Source organism: Rhamphochromis sp. 'chilingali', assembly GCF_963969265.1.
Source record: "Rhamphochromis sp. 'chilingali' genome assembly, chromosome: 13".
In the NCBI taxonomy this organism is placed as follows: domain Eukaryota; kingdom Metazoa; phylum Chordata; class Actinopteri; order Cichliformes; family Cichlidae; genus Rhamphochromis; species Rhamphochromis sp. 'chilingali'.
Window position 1 is genome coordinate 174,003 of NC_137940.1, and position 8,265 is coordinate 182,267.

At 42.3% G+C, this 8,265-nt stretch overlaps 1 long non-coding RNA gene across 1 annotated transcript; it reads left to right on the plus strand.

Moving 5' to 3' along the window:
• The first annotated feature begins 1,833 nt into the window (after window positions 1-1,833).
• On the plus strand, window positions 1,834-3,079 carry LOC308409089. The gene is made up of 2 exons (XR_013973939.1): window positions 1,834-2,198; window positions 2,752-3,079. It is a non-coding gene; the product is annotated as an uncharacterized lncRNA (long non-coding RNA).
• The last annotated feature ends 5,186 nt before the right edge of the window (window positions 3,080-8,265 follow it).

The following is an 8,265-nucleotide window of genomic DNA, read 5'->3' on the forward strand; positions in this document are numbered from 1 at the left end:
GGCCCCTGAGGTATGCCTCGACTAGTCTAACTCCTAGCTGGCCACCTAAACTGTCTCTACTGTGCTTTGCCCTCTGCTAGTCCTTCTGAAGGGTGAGATTTCTTTATCTTTGTTTTTTTAGCTCTGAATTTGGCTCTTTGTCCTTACCTGTGAGAACTGTTCTAAATATTAAACATAAAGATCGCATCCACACATAGTGTTAGAGTTATACAAACCTAACTTTTTATATATATTGTCTTGATAGGACCCATCCAATTATTTGGCCAGTAGGGTGTGAAGGAAACAGCTCCAGGTGTACTAGATTGGCCTCAATGAAATAAATCCTGCATCTCTAACCTGCCCCTGCTGAGTGAGAGGCTGGTGGAGGCTTTTCAAACAACAGCAAAACATTTTCCCTGTTTTGGTTATTTGGAAGACACTGATACTTTTGTTATGTCTCATCAATTAAACATTAAACTGTCTGCATAGTGTGTAACTGTGATTCAAGACCAGTCATTTATCCAAGCACATACCTCTTTACATGTCTGGTGTCCTTAACTAACATACTGTAACATACTGTATTGTGTATGTATGATGATACACTCTGATGTCAGATAAATAGTTTAAGCACTTATTCGTGGAGTTGTTTGGTGAGTGTGACAATATTTACATTATTCTATAGAAGGTCATAGTGGGGGCTCCTGGTAGGTATATTTGTTGTGTGTGGGTATGGTTTAGCTCACAGATGGCTCTGGGGCAAAAATAGTTCCTGACCATACCTGTGTTCGATTTTATGGATCTATGGGGCTAGTTCACGGGGAGCAGGGAAAAAAGGTAATTCCTAGGGGGGAGTCAGTATTGTTATTGTTATTGTATCTTTATTTCAGACATGTACAGAAAAAAACAATATATACAAGTACACATACTTGCATTTACATGTACAAATACGAATATATATGTAAATACACACACGTATGTGCTCAGACAAAACAAAAAAAGAAAATAAATAAAATAAAATAGAGTCTAAATGACATGAAATTACAATTATTAAGTCTGAAATGGAGTAGGAAGAAGTATAACATACTTATTAGTCCCTACCCCATGCTCAACATTCTATTGAATCCCACTATTCATTGTTACCCCTAATTCCCATCATCACTTACCCCTCAAAATAAACAAGGAATGAAGGACATGCATTAACATAGCTACAGTGATGGATACAATTTAGCATAGTTACATATACAATGGCTGATCAACTTTATTAGTTTCATATCCTTCCAAAAGCAGTTTTCGAAACATCTTTATGAACTGACTAATGCTTGCACATTGCTGTAGGTCCTGAAGAAAACTGTTCCACAGTTTTACCCCACAAATGGTAACAGAAAAGGTTTTAACCTTTGTCCGTGCTTTAAGAGTCTTCAGGTTTAATTTTCCCCTCAATTCATAGTCCCCTTCTCTGTCAAATAACATCCTCTGTACATTTCCTGGTAACATATTGTATCTGACTTTGTACATCATTTATGCAGTATTATATTTTACAAGATACATAAACTTCAGAATCTTTAATTTCAAGAATATAATGTTAATGTGCTCTCCAAATCCTGCTTCAGTAATCATCCTGATTGCTTTTTTCTGAATTTCACACAATGGTTGAAGTGAAGTTTTGTAAGTATTTCCCCAAATTTCCACACATCCATCCATCCATCTTCATCCGCTTTATCCGAGGCCGGGTCGCGGGGGCAGCAGCCTAAGTGTAACCCAGTGTTAAAAACAGGATTAAAAGTATAAATATTCATACTCTCACGATGGGAATAAATATTGATAAAAACAAAGTTAATTATAATAAATACTGATAAAAAGCTTGTAAACATAAGTTTAATTAATATGTACATATGTATATGTAATGTATAAATGGTGTGGGGGGCAGGACTTAGTCCTGTAGAGTGTGTTTGTCAGATCCACTGAGCGACCAATCATTGGCCGGTCTGACCCTCCCCCAGTCTGTGCGCTGCTCAGACACCTGTGTGTGCCTTCGTGTGCCAGTCAGATACGCCAGAGACACAGACGGTGAAAGATCAGTTTACCCGTGCGGCAAAGAAGCTAGCTGGATAGAGAAAGTCCTTTTTTCGGCAAGAATAATAAGAGTGATACTGTATTCCAGAGGCCGTGAGCCAACGTGAGCACTGTGAAGCCCCGTGTAGCATTTGTTGCTTCGCATGGTAAGTCCCAGGCAGCACACGTGCGCTAGCATAGCATGCTACTTGCCGCTAGCTCTGATGCTAACTTCCGTTAGCCATTTTGCAATGAAAGTGCCTTTTCCGAGGCTAAAGCAATTAGCACTGAGTCTGCTGCACTTTATATGAGATGTTCTTTAAAGGTTTATGTCACATTACTGTGGTATTGATGTATAATGTATGGTGTTGTGCGATGTTATGTTAGCACATGTTCCCTTTTCTCATGGTGCTAATTATAGTTCTGCACACTAAGTACTACAGGCAATGTGAAATTAAGTGCCTTCACCTGCACTTTACTTAGCTGAAACTTGATAAGTCTCAAGCCAATGTGTATTTCTAATGCACTACTGAGCTATTTTGTATTGTTTTAAATGTGTGTTTCCTATGCACTTTTTCCCTTTGAAATGAGAATAATTTGTTGTACAACATAGAATATTTTGAAAGAAATTTAGAAGCACTACAAGCAACCAGTAGTAATAATAAGTTACAGGCATGATAGCTTAAATGTTGAACTACTGTGTTCTGGCCTGGTCCCCAGGTCAGGTTTTTTCCTTTGCTTATTTGGATTGGATTGGTTTTGAGGACCTGAGAAGAATCGAGGATCCCTTTTCCAGTACTGGATGGCGAGCCCAGCCCAAAGAGCCGGATGAACTGGTAGATTGTAACCCGACTGGTTACAAACACACTGAATGACTACTGAACATTGAAAGACTGAAATTGACTTTAAAAAAGACACAAAAGACAATATATCCTTAGGTCGACCATTTGTGGGGTTTATTTTATTTTGTTTTCAAGAAGAGCGCTCTACTTTTGTTAAATGTGCACAACTTTAATAATTGCTAATAAATGCAATTGTGTTTTCTACACCTACTGTGTACAAGTCCTCTGTTGTCATACACCCTTGGCTCCTACGAATCTAGAACCTGTCTGATCTGGTCCATATTTCCCTTCTGTCCTCGTACTGTGGTTAAAGGTAATTATACTGCCGTACTACAGGCAAAGAAGGCAAGAAGTAGCACTAACAGGCCTAGTATTGCACCACCAGTGTTACATAAGCAAAGAGGCCCAGACCTCCCTCTCCCCAGCCACCTCCTCCAGCTTATCCGGGGGAACACCAAGGCGTTCCCAGGCCAGCTGAGAGATATAATCTCTCCAGCATGTCCTGGGTCTGCCCCGGGGCCTCCTCCCGGTGGGACATGCCTGGAACACCTCACCCAGGAGGCGCCCAGGGGGCATCCTTGTCAGATGCCCGAACCACCTCAGCTGGATCCTTTCGATGTGGAGCAGCAGCTGCTCTACTCTGAGCCCCTCCTGGATGGCCGAACCTCTCACCCTATCTCTAAGGGAGAGGCCAGCCACCCTTCGGAGGAAGCCCATTTCCGCTGCTTGTATCCGCAATCTCGTTCTTTCGGTCACTACCCACAGCTCGTGGCCATAGGTGAGGGTAGGGATGTAGATCGACCGGTAAATTGAGAGCTTCGCTTTTACACTCAGCTCCCTCTTCACCACGACGGGCCCGGATAAAGCGGATGAAGATGGATGGATGGATGGATTTTCAATTAGACAAGGCAGAAGTGCAGTGACAAAACTAAACTATAACTAAACTGGGAAAGTGATACCAGGATAAACTATGAAGACACAGGAAACCATAACTATGAATACAAAAGACTGGCTGTGACAACATGGAGGGTGGGAACACAGACGACGCAACACAGACTGTATGAAACACAGAGACTAAATACACATGAGGGATGATCAGGAGAAGTGGCCACACATGGGAGCACAGCTGACACACATGAACCTAACAACTGGACAGGAGAAGTGAAACTGAATACACTGACAATGAATATAGACTTTCAAAGTAAAACAGGAAACATGGAGACATGACATGACATGAACTAAACATAACCACGCAGACATGACGCATGAACCAGGGAGACTTAGTACAGGGGGAGATGACATAAACAACTAAGGAACAAAACTAAACTGCAATCTAGAAATTAACTAGGTGAACTAAGCTAGGCACAAATGAATACAAAAGATACATAAAACTCAAACACTGGGTCGCTCGACCCAGGACCATGACACCATGTTGCCTGAGTGAAGGTTGACTTTTGTCTTGGCGGCTCTCTCCCCCCCAACTTCCTTTATGTAGGTACTGGAAAGGAGGCATGGCTTGTTTCCAGTCAGCAGTACTGGCAACACTGGGGTATAGTCCTTAGAGCTCAGTTGTGTATGTGGGTCTCCTTTCACAGGGTGAATGTGTCAGGTTAGGTTTATGACAGTGTGTTTACAAGAAACATGTGTCTACCGTCAAATTCAGTCTAAGCATATATTTATAATTTAAAAAAGATATTAAAGCAAAAATATTGACATTAATTGCAGTTTTTTCATGATTGTACATTTTAAAATTCTGCTTTTGTGTACATTTTATACATCTTTTTCCACTTTTTGTGATGCAGGGTTATAATCCACTGTCAACTGAAAGACATTTCCTCTCAGCATTTGACAGTTGATGCCACACACTGTGGAACCAACCTTTCACCTACTCTACGGCGTACAAAGATCCTCCGTGATGAACCAAAGATTTCAAATGTTGACCCATCAGTCCATAAAACCTTCTTCCAGTCTTCAGTAGTCCAGTGGTGGTGTTTCAATGTCCAGACAAGCCTCTTTGTCTTATTCTGACATCTGGCTTTCTTGCTGCAGCTCATCCTCTCAAACCTGCAGCTCGAAGTTTCTCTTCACAGCTGAAACTGAGACTTGCTCACTACGACCACTATGAAGCTGCTTGAAGCTCTCAGAAACGCCAGTTCAGTCGTGTCTTTGGGTCTGCAGACCTCTTCCTGTCAGTTTGTTTCTGAGCCTTTGAAGGAAACTGTCCTCACTGACACCTTAACTTTCTTTGCAGTCTCTCTGTAGCACAGACCTACATTTATACGTCTTATGATGGTCTGTCTCTCTTCCATTGTCAATTGCCCTTTTTCTTGCTATTTTTATAGCAACACTCTACTATCTGCAGTACAATACTGTTCAACTGATGCTCACGAGGGTATGGTACCACAGTGTGTTCCAACACTGCTTTTATGCAGACAGAGGGGGAAGAAATCCAGAAAAGTTGGAACAGCTGTAGAAATTAGTAGCACCAGTTTTCAAGTCTTGATCATCCTCCACTGCTGGGTTGTTAACCCATTCTGTGTTCTCTGAAAAAAGCCTTTTTGTATAATTATTTTCTGAAAAGGGACCTGAAGCTAGTGAACTTAAAATACCTTTTCACAAAGAAATAAAAACTCTTCTGCGACACGAATATTACACCTCATTAGCTAGAACAAATGAGCTGTTGACTTATAAAGTTTTAGACAATAACACATGTAACTGTACCTCTCTGAAACAGTTGCGGGAGGAGGAAGCAAAATTATTGAAGAAAGGGAAAGTTAACACTGTAGATTTGCGTAGGGTAAGCGATGAGAAGGAATGTTTGAAAATGTGGATGATGGAAGCAGAAAGGAGGGAAAAGAAAGCAGCCCTGAAAGAGTTGCCTAGAGAAGTGCTTGGAAGGGAGGCTGATGCAGAATCTGCCTGAGCGCCTCTTCCGCCTCTGCATAACACGGAGAACAAAACATCATTTCCCTGTTCACGCACTGTTTGTGCTTCTCCTTGTGCCCTAGTACAGGCTGTTTTGCAGGGCCTGAAAGCCGATGCCGACCTGGACTCCTTTCCCTCCCGATCCTGCTCTGCACCACACGACACACCGCCAGTAGACGGCAGCGCCAGTTCAGCGGCTGGAGAGCGGCAGCTCCGCCAAGAGGAAGCGTTAGAAGTGACACTCAAACCGGGCAGAGGGCCGAGAGGGGCCCTCCAAGCACTTAGCCACACATGGAGTGCGCCGCGGGCTAATGGATATTACGTCCTGCCCTTTGCCACGGATCGGCCTGAATATTGTCCCGCAGGTCAAGAAATTGGACGCGCAGCAGCAGGCAAGCTGGAACCATGCAACGTGAGGAAAATATCACCGCATTTGCCTGACACTATGCTGGGGGTAAGACACCTGACCTACGAGCATGAAGAAAACTATGGATATTGTCAGACTTACAAGCAAACCCAGGACGAATCTGTGGATTATTTCATACATCGTATGATAAATGTGTTTGAAGCTAATGGTGGAATACCGAAGGACGACATGACAGGCGTCACCGCCTCCACATGTGAGCACCATCTCTGCGGCCATATTTTACGGGGACTAAGATCAGATGTGTCAGCCAAAGTAAGGTGTTCGCAAGTGGGGAGGGAAAATTAACCTCGGCTAATGGAACTACGACGCCATGCCCGCCATGCTCAGAACCACCTTGACGAAAGGAAAAGCAAGAAAGAGGAAAAACAGAGCGCCGACCTCCACAACGCAGCCTTAACGCTGTACAAGGCTGCAGTGAACCCGTGGGGTGGCTTCCACTGTAAAGGCAGCTGGCGCTACCGAGGCCGGGGAGGAAGACGTGATCGAAGACACGATCAACAACGACAGCAGCGGGGAGGAGACCCAGATGCCTGCTTTTCCTGTGGTAAGCATGGACACTGGAAGCGGAATTGCCCTAACCGAGGCTATCCGAGACGTGAACAGCATCAACACTAAAACGACCAAGTGACCAGGGCCAGGGGTGGGTGCAGACGGACTGAGACCGGAGTACGGTGTACATTTTAGGACATCGTCAGGTCTCAGGAAAAAAGTTGTCAGGTCTCAGTCTCAGACGAAAAAATGTCAGATCTCAGACTCAGATGAAAAAATTACAGGTCTCAGACTGAACAACAACCACAACAACAGGTCCAAACACATACAGAATGGATTTCACTAAGATGATCATTGTTTTAAACCCTAAAGCTTTCACAATGTGTGTTTAAAAATGAAGGTGCTATGTGCTATACGTCCATGTGAGGTGTGACTCACAATACAACTGCACAGGACTATACTGTGTTACTGGGTGAGTGTGTGTATCATGCTTAATGATAGATGCCAACCCAAAAAAATGTTTTTTAAGCAAAGATGTTGCTTATTTCAGAAACACAATGGTCACCCACACTGATCATTCTGAAAACCATAGCATACATTGCCTTTTGGTTTTGATGAAAATCGCTACATTGGCAGGTTTTAATTACAGTAAATCTGTAGTTATTTTTTAAACATTTCATTCACATATAATAAACAGCATGTGCAAGTTGGATACTTGGATACTAGACGGCTGACTGGATTATTTGTATAAGACTACAACTGCATGAAAAAGCTCAACAGCTTCTGGTGTCCTAATTAACTCCCCGCCAATGACCATTGCAACTAGTAAAAACAAAGCAGAGAAGAATGAAAAACAGAGCAGACAGCACATAAGAGAATGATAAGTGAGTGTGGTTGATCCGCCACTTATGAGAAACACAGAAAATGAGATTTGCTGTTTCCCTCTGAATGCAGCTGAGGAGTGGGGCTGGATAAATGACCTTGGTGTTAATGGAAATGTGATTCTCTTCTGCTCCCTCACATTCTTACAGTCTTCTCTCTTATTTAAATTTCTCATTATCTTGATATTTTCTGAGAGCCTCATCTTGGCTTATTGAAATCCTTTGATTCAGTGACTCATTGAGTTACTTTTCAATGTGAAAAAAATTCTTCCACATGGAGGTAAAAATGCTCTAAAACACACAGTAATTATTGCATTTCCCCAAAACGTATTCAGTCTTTCTATGGCAAACACAGAGGTGTCCTCAGTCAGGACTGAACTGGACAGGTACATTCAAAGTGCTGTTCTGCTCGACCTGAGCACCCAAAGAGTTTCGTACTACAAGCATCGTTCATACAGACATACACACATTTCAAAAAGCACTTTGAAAGCACTTATATTTAGGTATATTTATAATTCTTATAATCATAGTCTGTCAGTCATCCATCTCAACACACTGTAAAAATTTGTTGAATTATAAAATACTAAAATATTGTAAAATAAATAAAACTGTAAAGTACTGGTAGCTGTTTTTGCCAGAACATCGCTGTACTTTTTACAGGTAGTGAGTG